We start from the raw sequence: 23,039 nt of genomic DNA, 5'->3' as shown, positions 1-23,039 counted from the left end.
AAAAATTTTCAAAAATAAGTCTTGGTGTTCATCTTGACATTCATAGCATTCTTGCATGCATTCATTGTTTTGATCTAAAATTTCCATGCATTGAGCATTTTTAGTATTTTTCTCTCTCATCATAAAAATTCAAAAATAAAAAAAATATCTTTTCCTTATTTTACTCAAAATTTTCGAAAATATGATTTGATTTAGTCAAAAAGTTTTTAAAATCTAGTGTTTCTTATGAATCAAATCAAATTTTCAATTTAAAAATCTTATCTTTTTCAAAATCTTTTTCAAAAATCAAATCTTTTTCATGTTTCTTATTTTCGAAAATTTTAAAAAAAAAATTTTCAAAAATCTTTTTCTTATCTTTATCTCCTAATTTTCGAAAATAACATCATCAATTAATGTTTTGATTCAAAAATTTCAAGTTTGTTACTTGCTTGTTAAGAAAGATTCAAACTTTGAGTTCTAGAATCATATCTTGTGATCTCTTGTGAATCAAGTCATTAATTGTGATTTTAAAAATTAAATCTTTTTCAAAACTAATTTCAATCATAGCTTTTCAAAAATATCTTCTTATCTTATCTTTTTCAAAATTTGATTTTAAAATATCCTTTCTAACTTCTTATCTTCTTATCTTTTCAAAATTAATTTTCAAATTTGTTTCAACTAACTAACTAACTTTTTGTTTGTTTCTTATCTTTTTCAAAAATACCTAACTAACTCCCTCTCTCTCTAATTTTCGAAAATATCTTCCCTCTTTTTCAAAATTTCTTTTTAATTAACTAATGATTTTAACTTTTGATTTTAAAATTTCAAAAATTACTAACCTTTTTCAAAAACTATTTTCGAAAACCACTAACTCTTTTTCAAAAATTATTTTCGAAAATTCACTTCCCCCTCTCATCTTCTTCTATTTGTTTATTTATTTACTAACATCTCTTCCTCACTCACCAAAAATCCGAACCCCCTCTCTTCCATCTGTATTCAAATTTCTTCTTCTTTTCTTCTACTCACATAGGGACCTCTATACCGTGGTAAAAAGGATCCCTATTATTATTATTTTTCTGTCCCTTTTTTTCATATGAGCAGGAGCAAGGACAAGAATATTCTTGTTGAAGCAGATCCAGAACCTGAAAGGACTCTGAAGAGGAAACTAAGAGAAGCTAAATTACAATAATCCAGCAAGCACCTTTCAGAATTTTTCGAACAAGAAGAGGAGATGGCAGCCGAAAATAATAATAATGCAAGGAGGATGCTTGGTGACTTTACTGCACCTAATTCCAATTTACATGGAAGAAGCATCTCCATTCCTGCCATTGGAGCAAACAATTTTGAGCTTAAACCTCAATTAGTTTCTCTAATGCAGCAAAACTGCAAGTTTCATGGACTTCCATCTGAAGATCCTTTTCAGTTCTTAACTGAATTCTTGCAGATCTGTGATACTGTTAAGACTAATGGAGTAGATCTTGAAGTCTACAGGCTCATGCTTTTCCCTTTTGCTGTAAGAGACAGAGCTAGAGTATGGTTGGACTCTCAACCTAAGGATAGCCTGAACTCTTGGGATAAGCTGGTCAAGGCTTTCTTAGCCAAGTTCTTTCCTCCTCAAAAGCTGAGCAAGCTTAGAGTGGATGTTCAAACCTTCAGACAGAAAGAAGGTGAATCCCTCTATGAAGCTTGGGAGAGATACAAAGGACTGACCAAAAAGTGTCCTTCTGACATGCTTTCAGAATGGACCATCCTGGACATATTCTATGATGGTCTGTCTGAATTAGCTAAAATGTCATTAGATACCTCTGCAGGTGGATCCATTCACTTAAAGAAAATGCCTGCAGAAGCTCAAGAACTCATTGACATGGTTGCTAATAACCAGTTCATGTACACTTCTGAGAGGAATCCTATGAGTAATGGGACGCCTCAGAAGAAGGGAGTTCTTGAAATTGATACTCTGAATGCCATATTGGCTCAGAATAAAATATTGACTCAGCAAGTCAATATGATTTCTTAGAGTCTGAATGGAATGCAAGCTGCATCCAACAGTACTCAACAGGCATCTTCTGAAGAAGAAGATTATGATCCTGAAAACCCTGCAATAGCAGAGGTGAATTACATGGGTGAACCTTATGGAAACACCTATAACCCCTCATGGAGAAATCACCCAAATCTCTCATGGAAGGATCAACAAAAGCCTCAACAAGGCTTTAATAATGGTGGAAGAAATAGGTTTAACAATAGTAAACCTTTTCCATCATCCACTCAGCAACAGACAAAGAACTCTGAACAAAATACCTCTAATTTAGCAAACTTAGTCTCTGATCTATCTAAGGCCACTGTAAGTTTCATAAATGAAACAAGGTCCTCCATCAGAAATTTGGAGGCACAAGTGGGCCAGCTGAGTAAAAGGGTCACTGAAATCCCTCCTATTACTCTCCCAAGCAATACAGAAGAAAATCCAAAAGGAAAGTGCAAGGCCATTGAATTAATCACCATGGCCGAACCTGTAAGGGAAGGAGAGGACGTGAATCCCAGTGAGGAAGACCTCCTGGGACGTCCAGTGATCAATAAGGAGCTTCATTCTGAGGAACCAAAGGAATCTGAGGCTCACCTAGAGACCATAGAGATTCCATTAAACCTCCTTATGCCATTCATGAGCTCTGATGAGTATTCCTCTTTTGAAGAGAATGAGGATGTTACTGAAGAGCAAGTTACCAAGTACCTTGGTGCAATCATGAAGCTGAATGCCAAATTATTTGGTATTGAGACTTGGGAAGATGAACCTCCCTTGTTCACCAATGAACTAAGTGATCTGGATCAACTGACATTGCCTCAGAAGAAACAGGATCCTGGAAAGTTCTTAATACCTTGTACCATAGGCAACATGATCTTTGAAAAGGCTCTGTGTGACCTTGGTTCAGGGATAAACCTCATGCCCCTCTCTGTAATAGAAAAACTGGGAATCTATGGGGTACAAGCTGCTAAAATCTCATTAGAGATGGCAGACAATTCAAGAAAATAGGCTTATGGACAAGTAGAGGACGTTTTAGTAAAGGTTGAAGGCCTTTACATCCCTGCTGATTTCATAGTCTTGGATACTGGGAAGAATGAGGATGAATTCATCATCCTTGGAAGACCCTTCCTAGCCACAGCAAGAGCTGTGATTAATGTTGACAGAGGTGAATTAGTCCTTCAATTGAATGGGGACTCCCTTGTGTTTACAACTCAAGGTTATCCTTCTGTAAACATGGAGAGGAAGCATAAAAAGCTTCTCTCAAAACAGAGTCAACCAGAACCCCCACAGTCAAACTCTAAGTTTGGTGTTGGGAGGCCACAACCAAACTCTAAGTTTGGTGTTGAACTCCCATATCCAAACTCTAAGTTTGGTGTTGGGAAGTCTCAACAATGCTTTGAACATCTGTGAGGCTCCATGAGAGCCCACTGTCAAGCTATTGACATTAAAGAAGCGCTTGTTGGAAGGCAACCCAATTTTTATTTATCTAATTTTTATTTTCAGTGTTTTTCATATTTTATTAGGTTCATGATCATGTGGAGTCACAAAATAAATATAAAAGTTGAAAACGGAATCAAAAACAGCAAAAGAAAAATCACACCCTGGAGGAAGACCTTACTGGCATTTAAATGCCAGTAAGAAGCATCTGGCTGGCGTTCAACGCTAGAACAGAGCATGGTTCCGGCGCTGAACGCCCAAAATGGGCAGCATCTGGGCGTTTGAACGCCAAAATTGCACCCTGGAGAAGAGTTGGCGCTGAACGCCCAGAACAAGCATGGTTCTGGCGTTCAACGCCAGAAATGGGCAACAAATGGGCGTTCAACACCCAGAACAAGCACCAATCTGGCGCTGAATGCCCAGAGTTGTGTGCAAGGGCATTTTGCATGCCTAATTTGATGCAAGGTTGTAAATCCTTGAACACCTCAGGATCTGTGGACCCCACAGGATCCCCACCTACCACCAATCACCTCAATCTCTCTTCCCTATAACCACTTCACCACTCACATCCATCCACTCTTCCCCATAAACCTACCTCATAAACCCCACCTACCTTCAAAATTTAAAATCAATTTTCCACCCAAAACCCACCCTTATGACCGAACCTTATCCCCCCTCTCCTCCATATTTTCTTCTTCTTCTTCATCTATTCTTTCTTCTCTTGCTCGAGGGTGAGCAATATTCTAAGTTTGGTGTGATAAAAGCATAAGCTTTTTGTTTTTCCATTACCATTGATGGCACCTAAGACCGGAGAATCCTCTAGAAAAGGGAAAGGGAAGACAAAAGCTTCCACCTCTGAGTCATGGGAGATGGAAAGCTTCATCTCCAAAGCCCATCAAGACCACTTCTATGATGTTGTGGCCAAGAAGAAGGTGATTCCCGAGGTCCCTTTCAAGCTCAAGAAGAATGAGTATCCGGAGATCCGACATGAAATCCAAAGAAGAGGTTGGGAAGTTCTAACAAACCCCATCCAACAAGTTGGCATCCTAATGGTTCAAGAGTTCTATGCCAATGCATGGATCACTAGGAACCATGATCAAAGTAAGAACCTAAACCCAAAGAATTATATTACAATGGTTCGGGGGAAATACTTAGATTTTAGTCCGGAAAATGTAAGGTTGGCGTTTAACTTGCCTATGATGCAAGGAGATGCACGCCCCTACACTAGAAGGGTCAACTTTAATCAAAGGTTGGACCAAGTCCTCATGGACATATGTGTGGAAGGAGCTCAATGGAAGATTGACTCCAAAGGCAAGCCGGTTCAACTAAGAAGACTGGACCTCAAGCCTGTAGCTAGAGGATGGTTAGAGTTCATACAACGCTCCATCATCCCCACTAGCAACCGATCTGAAGTTACTGTGGATCGGGCCATCATGATTCATAGCATCATGATTGGAGAGGAAGTAGAAGTTCATGAAGTCATCTCCCTTGAACTCTACAAAATAGCCGAAAAGCCCTCTCCTGGGACAAGGCTAGCTTTTCCTCATCTTATTTGCCATCTATGTTACTCAGCTGGAGCTTTCATAGAAGGAGACATTCCCATTGAGGAAGAGAAGCCCATCACTAAGAAAAGGATGGAGCAAGCAAGAGAGCCCATTCATGGATCTCAAGAGACGCATGAAGCTCATCACCATGAGATCCCGGAGATGCCTCAAATGCATTTTTCTCCAGAAAACTATTGGGAGCAAATCAACACCTCCCTAGGAGAATTAAGTTCCAACATGGGACAATTAAGGGTGGAACATCAAGAGCACTCCATCATCCTTCATGAAATAAGAGAAGATCAAAAAGCAATGAGGGAGGAGCAACAAAGACAAGGAAGAGACATAGAAGAGCTCAAGGACATCATTGGTTCCTCAAGAAGGAAACACCACCATCACTAAGGTGGACTCATTCCTTGTTCTTACATTCTCTATTTTTCGTTTTCTATGTTAAATGCTTATCCATGTTTGTGTCTTATTACATGATCATTAGTAGTTAGTAACTATGTCTTAAAGTTATGAATGTCCTATGAATCCATCACCTCTCTTAAATGAAAACTGTTTTAATTCAAAAGAACAAGAAGTACATGAGTTTCGAATTTGTCCTTGAACTTAGTTTAATTATTTTGATGTGGTGACAATACTTTTTGTTTTCTGAATGAATGCTTGAACAGTGCATATGTCTTTTGAAGTGGTTGTTTAAGAATGTTAAATATGTTGGCTCTTGAAAGAATGATGACAAGGAGACATGTTATTTGATAATCTAAAAAAATCATAAAAATGATTCTTGAAGCAAGAAAAAGCAGCAAAGAACAAAGATTGCAGAAAAAAAAATATATAGGCGAAAAAAAAAAGAGAGAAAAAGCAAGCAGAAAAAGTCAAAAGCTCTTAAAACCAAGAGGCAAGAGCAAAAAGCCAATAACCCTTAAAACCAAAAGGCAAGGGTAAATAAAAAGGATCCCAAGGCTTTGAGCATCAGTGGATAGGAGGGCCTAAAGGAATAAAATCCTGGCCTAAGCGGCTAAACCAAGCTGTCCCTAACCATGTGCTTGTGGCGTGAAGGTGTCAAGTGAAAACTTGAGACTGAGCGGTTAAAGTCAAGGTCCAAAGCAAAAGAATAGTGTGCTTAAGAACCCTGGACACCTCTAATTGGGGACTTTAGCAAAGCTGAGTCACAATCTGAAAAGGTTCACCCAATCATGTGTCTATGGCATTTATGTATCCGGTGGTAATACTGGAAAACAAGGTGCTTAGGGCCACGGCCAAGACTCATAAAATAGTTGTGTTCAAGAATCATCATACTGAACTAGGAGAATCAATAACACTATTTGAACTCTGAGTTCCTATAGATGCCAATCATTCTGAACTTCAATGGATAAAGTGAGATGCCAAAACTATTCAAGAGGCAAAAAGCTACAAGTCCCGCTCATTTAATTGGAGCTATGTTTCATTGATAGTTTGGAATTTATAGTATATTCTCTTCTTTTTATCATATTTGATTTTCAGTTGCTTGGGGACAAGCAACAATTTAAGTTTGGTGTTGTGATGAGCGGATAATTTATACGCTTTTTGGCATTGTTTTTAGTATGTTTTTAGTAGAATCTAGTTACTTTTGGGGATGTTTTCATTAGTTTTTATGTTAAATTCACATTTCTGGACTTTACTATGAGTTTGTGAGTTTTTCTGTGATTTCAGGTATTTTCTGGCTGAAATTGAGGGACTTGAGCAAAAATCAGATTCAGAGGTTGAAGAAGGACTGCTGATGCTGACTTCCCTGCACTCAAAGTGGATTTTCTGGAGATACAGAACTCAAAATGACGCGCTTCCAATTGCGTTGGAAATTAGACATCCAGGACTTTCCAGCAATATATAATAGTCCATACTTTGGCCGAGTTTAGACGACGTAAAAGGGTGTTGAACGCCAGTTCTATGCTGCTGTCTGGAGTTAAACGCGAGAAACACGTCACAAGCCAGAGTTGAACGCTAGAAATACGTTACAAACTGGCGTTCAACTCCAAGAATGACCTCTGTACGTGTAACATTCAAGCTCAGCCCAAGCACACACCAAGTGGGCCCCGGAAGTGGATTTATGCATCAATTACTTACTTCTGTAAACCCTAGTAGCTAGTTTATTATAAATAGGACTTTTTACTATTGTATTAGACATCCTGGATTGTATTTTTGATCCTGTGATCATGTTTTAGGGCTGGCAATTCAGCCATGCCTGAACCTTTCACTTATGTATTTTCAAACGGTAGAGTTTCTACACTCCATAGATTAAGGTGTGGAGCTCTGCTGTTCCTCATAGATTAATGCAAAGTACTACTGTTTTCTATTCAATTCAACTTATTCCGCTTCTAAGATATTTATTCGTACTTCAACCTGAATGTGATGAACGTGACAATCATCATCATTCCCTATGAACGCGTGCCTGACAACCACTTCCGTTCTACTTTAGATTGAATGAGTATCTCTTGGATCTCTTAATCAGAATCTTCGTGGTGTAAGCTAGATTGATGGCGGCATTCATGAGAGTCCGGAAAGTCTAAACCTTGTCTGTGGTATTCCGAGTAGGACTCTGGGATTGAATGACTGTGACGAACTTCAAACTCGCGAGTGCTGGGCGTAGTGACAGACGCAAAAGGAGGGTGAATCCTATTCCAGTATGATCGAGAACCTCAAGATGATTAGCCATGCTGTGACAGAGCATTTGGACCATTTTCACAAGAGGATAGGATGCAGCCATTGACCACGGTGATGCCTCCAGACGATTAGCCATGCAGTGACAGCGTATCGGACCATTTTCCAGAGAGGATTAAAAGTAGCCATTGACAAACGGTGATGTCCTTACATAAAGCCAGCCATGGAAAGGAGTAAGACTGATTGGATGAAGACAGCAAGAAAGCAGAGGTTCAGAGGAACGAAAGCATCTCTATAAACTTATCTGAAATTCTCACCAATGATATACATAAGTGTTTCTATCCTTATTTTCTATCTATTTATTATTTATGTTCGAAAACTCCATGACTATTTTATATCCGCCTGACTGAGATTTACAAGGTGACCATAGCTTGCTTCATACCAATAATCTCCATTGGATCGACCCTTACTCACGTAAGGTTTATTACTTGGACGACCCAGTGCACTTGCTGGTTAGTTGTATCGAAGTTGTGAATGAAAAACGATTTATTAAGACATACGTACAGAGTTTCTGGCGCCGTTACCTGAGATCACAATTTCGTGCACCAGCTCCGCCATATTACCAGCGCGTAAATCAACAGAATCAGTAGAAGAGGAGCTTGTTTCTTCCTTAAATGGCACTTCAGATTCGCTCTCAAATAAGACTGGTAAATTGGTGGTAACCACTTCACCACCCTCAGAGACTAACCGACACCCAGCTCGCCTAATACGTGAAACAGTTCTTTCGATTTCAGGATCAAATGCGGCTAAGCTTGGATCAGGTAGTGAACGTGTCATTCAACGAAAGAAACATACAGCTCATGGTAATAAAATAAAATATATTAAGAAAAAATTAAACTAAAAATATAATAAAAATGCAAAGATGCAAATATAAAAATATTTACACCAACCAATAATTTAGCACACTGTTGCAACCATCCCCGGCAACGGCGTCGAAAATTGACGGGCGGAAAATTGCCGATTAAGAATTTATAATTAGAATAGTGTTGCAAGTACAGCTCTTAACTGACGAAAATTTCGCTTATCAATTTAAAAAGAGTTGTCACAATTTAAAAATAAAATACAGGGAGTAGAATTTCTAGGTCGTCTCCCAACGAGTTGACAAAAGAGTGCAATTTATTGGTCAAGAATTTTCTGAGGAATTTCAGAGTTGGAGAACGGGAAAATAAAATAATTATTAATTAAAGCAATAAAAATTAACAAGAGGTTTTATATATTTGAAATAGAAAGCCTTGACTGGGAGAAGATTAATCGGAATTTCTATCCTTGTTGAAATTCCTCAAGTATAATAGTAAGAGGTTGTTATTCTATTTAGTTATCCTTTACTTAATAAAGGAAAGTCAAGTAACTAACCAACTCTAATTCACAAGTCCTAATCCTCTCCTAGGGAAGGATTAGAGTAAGTGACTAGAGAGTCATCCAACAACTTCCAATTACACATTAACACTTGAGTATTCCAACTCAAGGGTCTCCTATTAATCAACTCCCATGTCAAGTTGGAAGTCTACTCCATTGACATGAGTGCCATTTTCATAAACATATAAAGGGAGTGAAAAGAAGACATGGAAATTCAAATAAAGTAATAACAGAAAATTAATTAAAGGTAAAAATAACTCTTTGCATTAATTAATTCCAAAATCGAGGATATCCACATGTAACTCTGAACAAAGTGAATGGAAAGTAAAAGAGTAAGGAAATAAGAAAGCAAAATGTAATGGCAAGACTTCAACAAAGGTAGTAACTCTTTTCAATATCCAAATCAAAAGCATAAAACTAGAAATCTATGAATACGAAGAACCCTAGATGAAGTAGTAGTTTTCTCTCTTAGATTCAAAGCTAAAACTAAAATTGTGTAAAAGTGAATGTGTGTTGAGTCTCTGCTTGTCCCCTGGCTCTAGTCTGTGTTTCTGGGCCGAAAACTAGGTCCAAAACCAGCCCAAAATCGCCCCCAGCGTCTTCTGTAATTTCTGCACATGGCACACGTCACATGCACGCGTAAGTCACGTGTACGCGTCGATGGTCTTCTGCGCGTGTCACGCGTGCGCATCAGTCACACACACGCGTCGATGTGCGACTTCTCTGGTCACGCATACGCGTCGCTATGAAAAGCTTCAAGTCACGCGCACGCGTGAGCCATGCGTGCACGTCGATCCTCGCTAGTCATCTCCTTTGTTTCTTGTGTTCCTTTTATTTTTGCAAGCTTCCTCTCCATCCTCTAAACCATTCCTGCCCTATATAGCCTGAAAACACTTAACACACAGATCACAGCATCGAATGGTATAAAAGGACATTAAAAATTGACAATTTAAAGGCTTAGGAAGCAAGTTTTCCGTCATAGAACAAAATTGGGAAGGATTTGTAAAACCATGCAAATTGTATGAATAAGTGTGCAAAGAATTGATAAAAACCACTCAATTTAGCACAAGATAAACCATAAAATAGTGGTTTATCAGGAAGACACCCCACCATGGTAAACTCTTTCCATTCTCTTGTATATATAATCAATGAATGAATTGAGTTGCCTTTGTTAGGTAGTTTTCTTCTTTTCATACTTTTGCATATCTTGCTTTGATTTCTAGGTTTTAGATTCATGTTTTTATTAGAATAGTTGTTTTGAATTGAATTTTTCTTGTAGTGCAAGTTTTGTTTATTTTGTCTTTAAAAAATTTCAAAAACTAACTGATTTTTGTTAAATTTGAATTTTAGTTGCTTTAGAATGTTTATAGGTTAGAAGAGTGGCATGTTTCTGTTTTATGCTTCTATAAAAAAAAGGTGCAGTCCACGCGTGGGCGAGGACGACGCATACGTGTCACTGTTCTTTTTCGCACATCCACGCGTGAACATGGACAACGCGCATGCGTCATAGGCCTATGTTGGGACTCCTGGTACAAAAACCAGAGAGCTACACTAGAGTGGTGCTGCTTTTGTGCGAAGAGCACAATTTAGCCCCACGTGTACATGTGGTTCACGCATATGCATCCCCTTTCTTTTCTGCTGGCCACGCGTAGGCGTGGACGACGCGTACGCATCATATGCCTTTCTCTGCTTTCCATGCATACGTGTGGATGAAGCGCGCGCGTCACCTTTGCGCCCTGTTTCTACCTTGTTTCTTCTCCTTTCTTCTTCTTTCTTCTCTTCTTTCTTCTTCTCCCTTCTTCCTTTCTTACTTTCTTCTTTTCCTTCTCTTCAAAATTCCACTGCTCCTTCTCCCTTTTTTTTAAATTTTCACTTCTCATTTTTTCTCATCTTTCATTTTCTTTTGTTTATTGCATTTGCATACTTTTATTTATTGCATTTTAATTTTGTTTTTGTAGCTTGTTCTTCTTTTCTTTTGCAAATTTGTTATTTTAACATTGGTGTCGAATTTTCCTACTTAACTGTCGAGAATCCCTTGGATCATTTTGGTGCTTCTTGACTTGTTGATATTGATTGGGTGATAAAATTTTTAAGTCAATTCTTAATCTTTGATGACTCTTGCATCCTTTGTGCATTGATATGAACGCATATTGTCTTTCATGACCCACTCTTTCCCATTTGAACTTGATGCTTCCGAGTGTACTCTTCATGTCATTTACTTATGCTTTGATTTTACTCTTGCATCAAGTGGTAGTTGATATGCCCTTTGCTTATATTGTTCTCTCGCTTACATGTTGTAGCTACCATGTAGTTGAGAACCTTACTCTTATTTGGCATTAGCCCCCGCCTATGTTCTATTTGCTTTGATATCTTTGTTGTGGGCTTAATTTTCTTTCTTTTTCTCTCTTTTTAGGCTAGCCACCGAGAGGGAAAGGAAAAGCTTAGAAATGGGGCAACAAGCAAGTCCCTCCGCACAACCTTTTGAAGGAGCTCATCAGTTGTAGCAACCCATCTACCTTGCTCTTCTTTGCATGTACCGAGGACGGTGCAATCTTTAAGTGTGGGGAGGTCGTCCGACCGACCTCCGTGGGTAACCACTTCCTTTTCCAACACCAATTTTTAATTTTCTTTGTTAGCTAGTTATTGAATTGCATGATAGGTTGCATAACAGTTAGGGTTTGTACATATTCCACCCATTTTTCTTAGGACTACTTAGTTAGAGTGATGATTTCTTTTCCAATAAACTGTTTTAGGGCACCCTACCAATTTGATAAAAAAAATTTGTTGAACTTGCTTGAAGGAATTAATTTTGGAACATGGTTATTGAGATATGAACACATAAGCATGTGAATTTTGAGCCCAATTGTGTGGTTATATCATATAACCACTTATTTTCATTCTTGTGTGCATTGTTTTCTTTCTATGATTGCAATCCTTGATTTGTTTGATTCTTTATGTCCATTATTTTGTGTAAGAATTCATTTATATTATTGAGACCATCGTTTCAAATAGCTTACTTACCCAAATAGCCTACCTTTTTATCTTCCATTGTTAGCCAACTTTGAGCCTATGCTAAACCCATTTGTTCTTAATTTTAGCACATTGCTAGTCTTAAAGAGAAAAACAATAAATGCCCTCTAATTTAGATCTTTGATTAGCTTAGGCTAGTGAGAATGTGTATCATTTGAGTGTGGGAAATTTGGAAACATTGGTTGAGGTAAAAGTGTATTTTTGTAATTTTGTTGAAAATTTTGAGAATTAGGTACATACTTATGCATTAAATGTTTTAAACCATATGCATTGATGCTCTTGTATATATTCTAGTTTGAAAAGAAAAAAAAACATTAATAAAAAAATAAAAAAAAAAGAAAAAATATAGATAAAAAAGAAAAAAAAGAGAAAAAGAGAAAAAGAAAAGCAATAAAAAGGGGACAAAAATGATCCAAAGCAAAGTAATCATAACAATGCATATGGAATGTGAATTGAAGAGGATGCATGAGTGTGTGAAAAAAGGTGAGAATCATGGGTAGCTAAGTAGTGTATTAGAATTGTATAGGTTGTTATATTATTTGGTGAGAGCTTAGGTTAATCAAAGATGCAAATTTCAAGCTCACTTAGCCATATATATATATATATATATATATATATATATATATATATATATATATATATATATATATCCTTACCTTTACCCTAGCCCCATTACAACCTATGAATAAGTCCTCATGATAAATGTATGCATACATTGAATAATTGTTGATTGTTAGATAAAAAATAAATCTTGAAAAGCATGATTAGAGGAGAATTGAGTGAATCAACCCTTTACCCTAGAGCAACTAGAGCGGATACACTTCCGATGAGGGTTCGATGCTCAATTCCTTGTTCCCTGCTTTCACGAGCTTTCTTCTTGGAAGTTTGTTTATGCTTCGTTTTGATATTTGAATTGGTGGGATTCATAAATCATCATATTATCTTAGCCCTACTTGTTCATATGTGTTCTTGGAGATTGATTTACGTTTAACCAAGTAGGTAGAATCATTTTGCATTTAGTTGCATGCATGCAGAAAGGTGCATATAGTTTATTTGCATTGAATAAATGTTCATACCTCATTTCTTGCCTTTCTTGGTTTAGCATGAGGACATGCTTAGTTTAAGTGTGGGGAGGTTTGATAAACCCTAATTTTGTGGTTTATTTTGTGTTAAATTTCAGGAGATTTTATCGACTTATCTCACATTTATTCAATGAAATAGGATGATTTTGTAAATTTCTCCTAATTTGTGCTTAAAAGTGAAAACATGCTTTTTAGGCCCTAAAATTGTTAAATTTGACTTACTTTAATTCCATTTGATACCTTGATATGTTTGTTAAGTAATTTCAGGTTTAGAGGGCAAAGATTGTGTTGAAGAAATAAAGAAAAAGCATGCAAAAATGGAGAATTCATGAAGAAATGGGATTTTGGTAATTTGCCAACGATGCGTGTACGTGGCCCACACGTGTGCGTGGTAAGGAAATCGTCAAGGCGACGCGTACGTGTGACCGATGCGTACGCGAGATACGCGGCACGTGACCTCATTAAAGGTATTACGTTGGGGCGATTTCTGAGCTCAAGGAGGCCCAAATCCAACTCATTTTTTTTTTGCTTTTGAACCTAGGAATTGTAAGGGAATGGTGGGGGGAGTAGTCATAGTTTTAGTTTTCATCATGTTTTAAGTTAGAATTCTAAAGAGAGAAGCTCTTCCTTTTCTCTAGAATTTAGGGTAGTTTAGGTCAAATTTTCTTAGATCCAACTTTTAATTCTTGTTTTGATTTAGTTTTCCCTTTTAATTTCTTGTTATTACATCTTTGCTCTTCTAGTTTTAGTTGTCATTCCCTTTATTTTGTTGCTTTTATATTCATGCACTCTTGTTGATTTCAATTTTCTTTTAATGCAATTTTATGTTCCATCTCTTTTTTTATTTTTATCTTAGTTACTATTGTTGATTTCTTGTTTGTGTTAGTTATGGTTTTCATTAATTCTTTCAATTTATGATGTTTACTCTTATTGCACTCTAGGTATTTGATAAAATGTTTTTACTAGTTGTAGAGTAGTTTTCTTTACTCTTGGCCTAGGCTAAGGAAATTGAATGACCTTGAGTCATTGGGTCTCATTGAATTGATGATTTGAGAACCCTTAGTGGTCAATTTGATAACCATTAACACTAGCCTACTACTAAGTCAATTAGTAGCTAGGTTAGGACTTATGGATTGATGTTGATCAAGCCTATTTGACGTACTTCAAGAATAGAAGTAGACTTGATGGGTTGGTCCCTCATAATTGTCAATATATGATTTGTAGACAAGGATGGTGATCTTAATTTTCATGCCTTAGCCAAGAGTTCTTTTCCTTTCCTTTATTAGTTAATTGTCATTTACTTTCTTGTTATTTACTTTTCTTGTTAATCACCAAATCAACCCCTCTGTTCCTTCATAGCCAATAATTGAGTATTTCATTGCAATTCCTTGTGAGACGACCCGAGGTTTAAATACTTCAGTTTATTTTTATTGGGGTTTGTACTTGTGACAACCATTTTTAAACTTTGATTGAGAGTTATTAGTTAGTTTGGAATTATGCTTACAATGAAGTAATTATTTTCTACAAGAGAAATTCTAGACCAACGATAATTCTCACATCAAGTATTTGGCGCAGTTGCCGGGGAGTTGCAATGTGTGCTTGTTATTGGTTATTGTATATATGTTGATAGTGTGAATAGGTTTGCTCTTGTTTCTTTATCTCTTAATAGTTTTGTTTTTGTTTTTCCTTTTCACTATGAATTCTCATCCCTTTGGCTTTGAGTTTGGTTCAAACTATGTTATAGGAAATAGAAATGAAAGCTTCAATGGAGGTTTGTGATAAACCCCAATTTTGTGGTTTATCTTGTGCTTAATTTGGGGGATTTTATCACCTTTTCCCACATTTATTCAATGAAATAGCATGGTTTTGTAATTCTCCCTAGATTTGTGCTTAAGTGTGAAAACATGCTTTTTAGGCCTTAAAATAGCTAAATTTAACTCACTTTAATTCCATTTGAAGCCTTGATATGTTTGTTGAGTGATTTCAGGTTCATAAGGCAAGTATTGGATGGAAGAAGTGAGGAGAAAAGCATGCAAAGTGGGAGAACTCATGAAGAAATGAAGGAACCGTAAAGTTGTTAAGCCTGACCTCTTCGCACTCAATCGACCATAACTTGAGCTACAGAGGTCCAAATGAGGCGGTTCTAGTTGAGTTAGAAAGCTAATATTCGGGGCTTTGAAATGATATAAAATTTTCCATGGTTGCCTGACGTATAGGGGTACGCACGCACAATGTACGTGTGCGCGCTGATGGAGCACGTGGTTCACTAAAGTGAAATCGTGGCCAGCGATTTCTAGCTCATTTTAGGTCCAATCCAACTCATTTCTGATGCTATTGAACCCAAGGATTGAGGGGAGAATGAACCAAGTAGTCATAGTTTAGTTTTCATCATGTTTTAGGTTAGAATTCTAGAGAGAGAAGCTCTCTCTTCTCTCTAGAATTTAGGGTAGTTTAGGTTTAATTTTCTCAAATCCAACTTTCAATTCTTGTTTTGATTTAGTTTCTCCTTTTAATTTCTTGTTGTTACATCTCTACTCTTCTTGTTTTACTTGTCATTTTCTTTATTTTGTCCTCTTTTATGTTTATGAACCCTTGTTGATTTCCATTTTCTTTCAATACAAATTTATGTTTCCATGTTCTTTTATGTTGATCTTAGTTTCTATTATTGATTTCTTGCTAATGTTGGCGATATGTTCTTTTAATTGTTGCATTTTATGATGTTTACTTTTCTTGCACTCTAGGTGTTTGTTAAAATGTTTTCTCTAGTTTTTGAGTAGTTTTCTTTACTCTTGGCCTAGGCTAAGGGAATTGAGTGACCTTGAGTCATTGGGTCTCAATGAATTGGTGATTTGAGAACCCTTGGTGATCAATTTGATATCCATTGACACTAACCCACTACTAATCTAATTAGTAGATAGGTTGGGACTTATGGGTTGATGTGATCAAAGCCATTTGACGTACTTCAAGCCTAGGAGTAGATATTACGTACTTAAGGCTTTTGGAAGTAGACCTAATGAGCTTGGTTCCTCATAATTATCGATGTATGATTTGTAGACAAGGATGGTGATCTCAATTACCTATGTCTAACCAAGAGTACTTTCCATTTCTTTTATTAGTTCTTGTTATTTTACTTTCTTGTCATTTATTTTATTGCAAAAATATAAAATCAAAACCCCTTACCCCCTTCATAGCCAATAACCATACACTTCATTGCAATTCCTTGTGAGACGACCCGGAGTTCAAATGCTTCGGTTAATTTTCATTTGGGGTTTGTTACTTGTGACAACCAAATTTTAATTTGATGTGAGAATTGTTTGTTAGTGTAGAACTATTCTTGCAACGAGAATTAATTCATTTGAGGAAATTCTATATCAACAAAAGTTCACTCATCAAAATGGCGCCGTTGCCGAGGAGTTGCAATGGTGCTATGTTATTGGCTATTGTGAATATATGAATATGTTTTCCTTTTGTTTGTTTGTTAGTTTTTGTTAGGTTTAGGACTTTGTTTTCATTTTTGTTAGTTTTTGTTTTTATTTGCTTCTATGAATTCTCACCGCTTTGGCTATGAGTTTGGCTCAAATTATGTTGTAGAAAATGGGAACTACAATGGTAACATGCATCAAGGATGGAACAATCAAAGATGGGAGGAGCCTCAAGGGATGGATCAACCTTATTGGCAACAACCCCCTCCGATTTCTTATGGGTATAATTCTAATCCTAATGCATATCAATCTAATGGATGTGGTGACCCTTATTGTGATTGTCAACAACCACCACCACATGCCTATGAACCACCTCCTCAACCTAATTTTGAACCACCTTACTCACAAGCCTCCTACCACCAAACACCTCATTATGACCCTAATCCTTATCCACCATACCAACCACCTTATAAACCATATGAACCATACATGGAACCATCACCATTCCAACACAACTACTCTCAAGAACCACCTCAATATACACCATCTCCATACCCTTGCCAAGATGAACTAACTTCCAATTATGAAACCTCCTTCCCAAACAATGAACCTTCTTTTCCCACACCACCTCCAATGGATGATCCTCTCCAAGAATATGTTAGTTCTTACATTCAAAGGCAAGAAGAGAACCGAAAGGAGTTTAAGGAGCTAGAAGCCAAGATGGCTATCCTAGTGGAAGCCGTTAGCAATATGGTCTCCTCCTGCCTAAGCCTATGCGATCAAGGAACTCCCATTGTTGAATGTGGAAAAGCAATTAAGGAGCATAGTGAGGGAGTGAGCTTAGAGCTTCAAGGTGGAGAAGAGGAGTTAAAGCAAGAATTGTCACAAGGGGAGGAAGTTGAGATAATTGAGTCGAAAGAAGTGGTTAAAGCCTTTGAAGGGGTTGACCAAGAGATGGATTCAATCATTAAAGAATTCTTATGTATAATTGAATCCTTTCCAATTGGGTTTGACATAGAGAGTAAGGGAGAAGATACCTCACCTCCCATACCCTTGGTAAGCAATGAAGAAGAGATTGAATTGGAAGGAAGCTACCAAAAGGAGGAGGTTGAGCAAGAAGCAAGCTCCATCATTGAAGATGATTCCACACCAACTTATGAGTCTTTTAGAATTGATGAATCTCCTTCATTGTGTTGTATAATTGATAACAAGGAGGACCGTGCAAACCTCCAACACATGGTTTGAGCAATGAAGGGTGTATAGAAGAAGTTGGTGAGCAAGGAATTGAAATTGAAGAAGCTTACAAAGAGGTGGAAGTTGCAAAGGAAGAGCACAAGAGAATGGATCTCACATTGGCTAAGTGTGGGGAGGTCCCCCTTTCTAAGTCACCATCATCCAACACAACATTCAAGTGGGTAAAATTCTTATCTCTAATCTTTACTTTCCCACTTGAATATGGTTTGATTAAAAATGATGGTCAACTTAGAGCTCTTTGTGGAGTTAAGAGTAAGAGAGAGTTGTGTAGTGGTTGGAAACATCACTCTAAGTTCATGATGGTTGCATGCTCAAAGTTAAATAGCAATGATTGGTGTAGAACTAAATTGCATGGGTCTAGGAGAATGTTTGGAGGTCTAATTGAAAATTCACAAGCCTTCTCATCCAATTGGAATTGTGATGATCAACTTGAAGATGGGTGTAGAAACAAGATTTGGGATCCGGGAATATATGAAGACCAATTTTGGAAGCCCTTAGCTTGTGTGGAACTTCATCAAAGCTTGGTGCCATTGATCTTAAATTTTGGAGCTTACTTGAAGTCCAAGCATTGGTGGAGGTTCCAAGATGAATTCAAGCACAAGCCACCATAACAAGGAGCTTCCCAAATGTCCAACTTAAGGACTTAAACTAATAGTGCTAGGTGGGAAACACCCCACCATGGTAATATCTTTTCATTTTCTCTTTTGAAAATATTGGTAGAATTAGTTTAAATTTATATTTAGAGTAGTTTGTTGAGTCTATTTGGTAGTCTAATATGTTAAATAAGGTTCTATGGTGTTTGGGTAGCTGTTTGGAGGTTTGGAATGCTTGGATTGGTGCAAGAACTTGGAAAAATTTTGAAAAACAGAGCACCAACCCGCGCGTGCGCGCACCTGGCGCGTACGCGCGCCTCAAGCATTTTCAACCATCCACGCGGGCGCGCGATGTGCGCGAACGCGTGGATGCAAAAATTCATCCCTCCATACATTGACCCGTGAGTTGTGCCTACACTGCGCCAGCACCATGTCTGAGGCATAAACCACCCACGCGTGCGTGCACCTGGCGCGTATGTGTCCTTGAAGCTAATTGCGCAATGCGCGCGCATGCACGCTGTGCGCGTGCATGCCGATAGCGCCACCTACCCTCCTGGTACATGTTCTAGAGAGTTATGCCCAGTTTGTACCTATTCTGTGCCTGCAACCCACGCGTGCGCGCACCTGGCGCGTACGCGTCCTTTGGGCAACTGCACATCGGCTCGTGGGCGTGCATGACGCGTCCGCGCCGAGAAAAAGTTTCTTTTCTTCCATTTTCTTTTGTTGCATTTGCATATTATCATTCATCGCATTTTAATTTTATTTTCATAGCTTGTTCTTATTTTATTTTCTAAGTTTCTTATTTTAATAATGGTGTTGGATTCTTATATTCAATTGTTGAGAATTTCTTGGTTAATCATGGTTCTTTGTGACTTGTTTGGCATTAATTGTAATATTCGCTCTACACACAAGATTAGTGCTTTAGTCCGTCCTGACTCATGATCCCTTGTTTTTGTACCTTATCATCATTGAGTTAGGATGGGACCAAATGCTCTTATGCTTATCACTAATCTTGTTTGTGTCAATTGTTGATTAAGCTTGATGCAACATGATCTTCATGTCATGTACCCATGCTTTAACTTGTTCTTGCATCAAGTGTTAGTTAATATGCCTTGGCTTATATTGCCTTCTCACTCATATGTTGTAGCTACCATATAGTTGAGAACCTTACTCTTATTTGGCATTAGCCCCGCCTATGTTCTACGTGCTTTGCTATCTTTGTTGTAGGCTTAATGTTCTTTCTTTTTCTTTCCTTCTAGGTTGGCCACCAAGAAGGGAAGGAATAGATAAGCTTCTAATGGGGCAACAAACAAGTTCAACCGCATAACCTTTTGAAGGAGCTCATCAATTGTAACAACCCATCCACCTTGCTCTTCTTTGCATGCACCGAGGACGGTGCAAATTTCTAAATGTGGGGAGGTCGTCCGACCGATCTCCATGGGTAACAATTTTCTTTTTCAACACCAATTTTTTTTAATTTTTGTCTTTGTTAGATTAGTTGTTGCATTGCATGATAGGTTGCATGTTAGTTAGAATTTGTACATATTTCACCATTTCTTTTTATGTTAGGACTGCTTGGTTAGGGTGATGATTTCTTTTCCAAGAAAAATTGTTTTTAGGGCACCCTACCAATTTGAAAAAAAAAATTTGTGACAAACTTGCTTGAAGAATGTATTTTGGAACATGGTTTTTGAGCTAAGAACACAAGCATGTGAGTTTTGAGCCAAATTATGTGGTTACACCTTATAACCACCTATTTTCATTCTTGTGTGTATTAGTCTTTTTCTATGATTGTAATATTTGATTTGTTTGATTCTTTATGTCCATTATTCCATGTATACATGTATTTATATGGCATTTATATGACTGAGGCCATCATTTCATTTAGCTCACTTACCCAAATAGCCTACCTTTCATCAACCATTGTTAGCCAATTTTGAGCCTATTTAATCCCTTTTATTCTTAATGTTAGCACATCACTACCCCTAAGTAAAAAACAATAAATGTCCTCAATTTGAATCTTTGATTAGCTTAGGCTAGTGAGGGTGTGTATCGTTTGGGTATGGGAAACTTGGGACGTTGGTTGAGGTAAAAGTATAATTTTTATTTTTGTTGAAAATATTGGAAATTGGGTACATATTCATGCACTATACGTAAAACCATATGCATTGATACGTTTGTATATACTTTAGAAAAAAAATGATAAAGAAAAAAGAAAAAGAACATATATATATATATAGAAAAAAAAAAGAAAGAAATAAAAAGGGGACAAAAATGCCCCAAAGTAAAGTTCAATAAAAATCAATGCATATGGAATGTGAATTAAAAAGAATGCATGAGTATGTGAAAAAGTGGGAATCATGGGTAGCTAGGTTATGTATTAGAGTTGTATAGGTTGTTATATGTGTTTGGTGAGAGCTTAGGTTAATCAAAGATTCAAATTTCAAGCTCACTTAACCATGTGCATCCTACCTTGACCCTAGCCCCATTACAACCTATGAATAAGTCCTCATGATGAATGTATGCATGCATTGAATAATTGTTGATTGTTAGATGAAAAACAAATCATGGAAAGCATGATTAGAAGAAAATTGAGTGATCGACCCTATACACTAGAGCGACTAGAGCGGATACACTTCCGGTGAGGGTTCGATACTCAATTCCTTGTTCCCGGCTTTCATGACCTTTCTTCTTGCAAGTCTACTTGTACTTTGTTTTGATATTCAAATTGGTAGGATTCATGAATCATCATACTACTTAGCCCTACATGTGCATATGTGTTCTAGGGGATTGACTTACTTTTAACCAAGTAGGTAGAATCATTTTGCATTTAGTTGCATTCATATAGATAGGTTTATATAGTTTCTTTGCATTGAATAAATGTTCATAACCCTTTTCTTGTCCTTCCTTATTCTTAGCATGAGGACATGCTTGGTTTAAGTGTGGGGAGATTTGATAAACCCCAATTTTGTGGTTTATCTTATGCTTAATTTGGGGGATTTTATCACCTTTTCCCACATTTATTCAATGAAATAGCATGGTTTTGTAATTCTCCCTAGATTTGTGATTAAGTGTGAAAACATACTTTTTAGGCCTTAAAATAGCTAAATTTAACTCACTTTAATTCCATTCGATACCTTGATATGTTTTTTGAGTGATTTCAGGTTCATAAGGCAAGTATTGGATGGAAGAAGTGAGGAGAAAAGCATGCAAAGTGGGAGAACTCATGAAGAAATGAAGGAACCGTAAAGCTGTCAAGCCTGACATCTTCGTACTCAATCGACCATAACTTGAGCTACAGAGGTCCAAATGAGGCGGTTCTAGTTGAGTTAGAAAGCTAACATCTGGGGCTTCAAAATGATATAAAATTTTCCATGGTTGCCTGAAGTATAGGGGTACGCACGCACCATATATGCGTACACACCGATGGAGCACGTGGTTCACTAAAGTGAAATTGTGGCCAGCGATTTCTAGCTCATTTTGGGTCCAATCCAACTCATTTCTGATGCTATTGAACCCAAGGATTGAGGGGGGAATAAACCAAGTAGTCATAGTTTAGTTTTCATCATGTTTTAGGTTAGAATTCTAGAGAAAGAAGCTCTCCCTTCTCTCTAGAATTTAGGGTAGTTTAGGTTTAATCTTCTCAAATCCAACTTTCAATTCTTGTTTTGATTTAGTTTCTCCTTTTAATTTCTTGTTGTTACATCTCTACTCTTCTAGTTTTACTTGTCATTTCCTTTATTTTGTCCTCTTTTATGTTTATGAACCCTTGTTGATTTCCATTTTCTTTCAATACAAATTTATGTTTCCATGTTCTTTTATGTTGATCTTAGTTGCTATTATTGATTTCTTGCTAATGTTGGTGATATGTTCTTTTAATTGTTGCATTTTATGATGTTTACTTTTCTTGCACTCTAGGTATTTGTTAAAATGTTTTCTCTAGTTTTTGAGTAGTTTTCTTTACTCTTGGCCTAGGCTAAGGGAATTGAGTGACCTTGAGTCATTGGGTCTCAATGAATTGGTGATTTGAGAACCCTTGGTGATCAATTTGATATCCATTGAAACTAACCCACTACTAATCTAATTAGTAGATAGGTTGGAACTTATGGGTTGATGTGATCAAAGCCATTTGATGTACTTCAAGCCTAGGAGTAGATATTACATACTTAAGGCTTTTGGAAGTAGACCTAATGAGCTTGGTTCCTCATAATTATCAATGTATGGTTTGTAGACAAGGATGGTGATCTCAATTACCTATGTCTAACCAAGAGTACTTTCTATTTCTTTTATTAGTTCTTGTTATTTTACTTTCTTGTCATTTATTTTCTTGCAAAAATATAAAATCAAAACCCCTTACCCCCTTCATAGCCAATAACCATACACTTCATTGCAATTCCTTTTGAGACGACCCGAAGTTCAAATACTTCGGTTAATTTTCATTTGGGGTTTGTTACTTGTGACAACCAAATTTTAATTTGAGGTAAGAATTGTTTGTTGGTGTAGAACTATACTTGCAACGAGAATTCATTCATTTGAGGAAATTCTATATCAACAAAAGTTCACTCATCAGTTTGCATCAAGGATTTGGAAATCAAAGGTGGGAGGAGTCTCAAGCATATAGACAACCT

The 23,039-nt window shown here is 37.1% G+C and overlaps 1 non-coding gene across 1 annotated transcript; it reads right to left on the bottom strand.

Moving 5' to 3' along the window:
* Positions 1 to 1,606: 1,606 nt before the first annotated feature.
* LOC148553866 (small nucleolar RNA R71) lies at positions 1,607 to 1,714 on the bottom strand. The gene has a single exon (XR_015892697.1). It is a non-coding gene; the product is annotated as a small nucleolar RNA R71 (small nucleolar RNA).
* Between the last annotated feature and the right edge of the window lie 21,325 nt (positions 1,715 to 23,039).

The sequence above is a fragment of the Arachis ipaensis genome, chromosome B7 (assembly GCF_059453495.1).
Source record: "Arachis ipaensis isolate K30076 ecotype BB chromosome B7, ASM5945349v1, whole genome shotgun sequence".
NCBI classification, from domain to species: domain Eukaryota; kingdom Viridiplantae; phylum Streptophyta; class Magnoliopsida; order Fabales; family Fabaceae; genus Arachis; species Arachis ipaensis.
The sequence above is the reverse complement of the archived record's forward strand: the minus strand, read 5'-3'. Positions and strand labels throughout refer to the sequence as shown.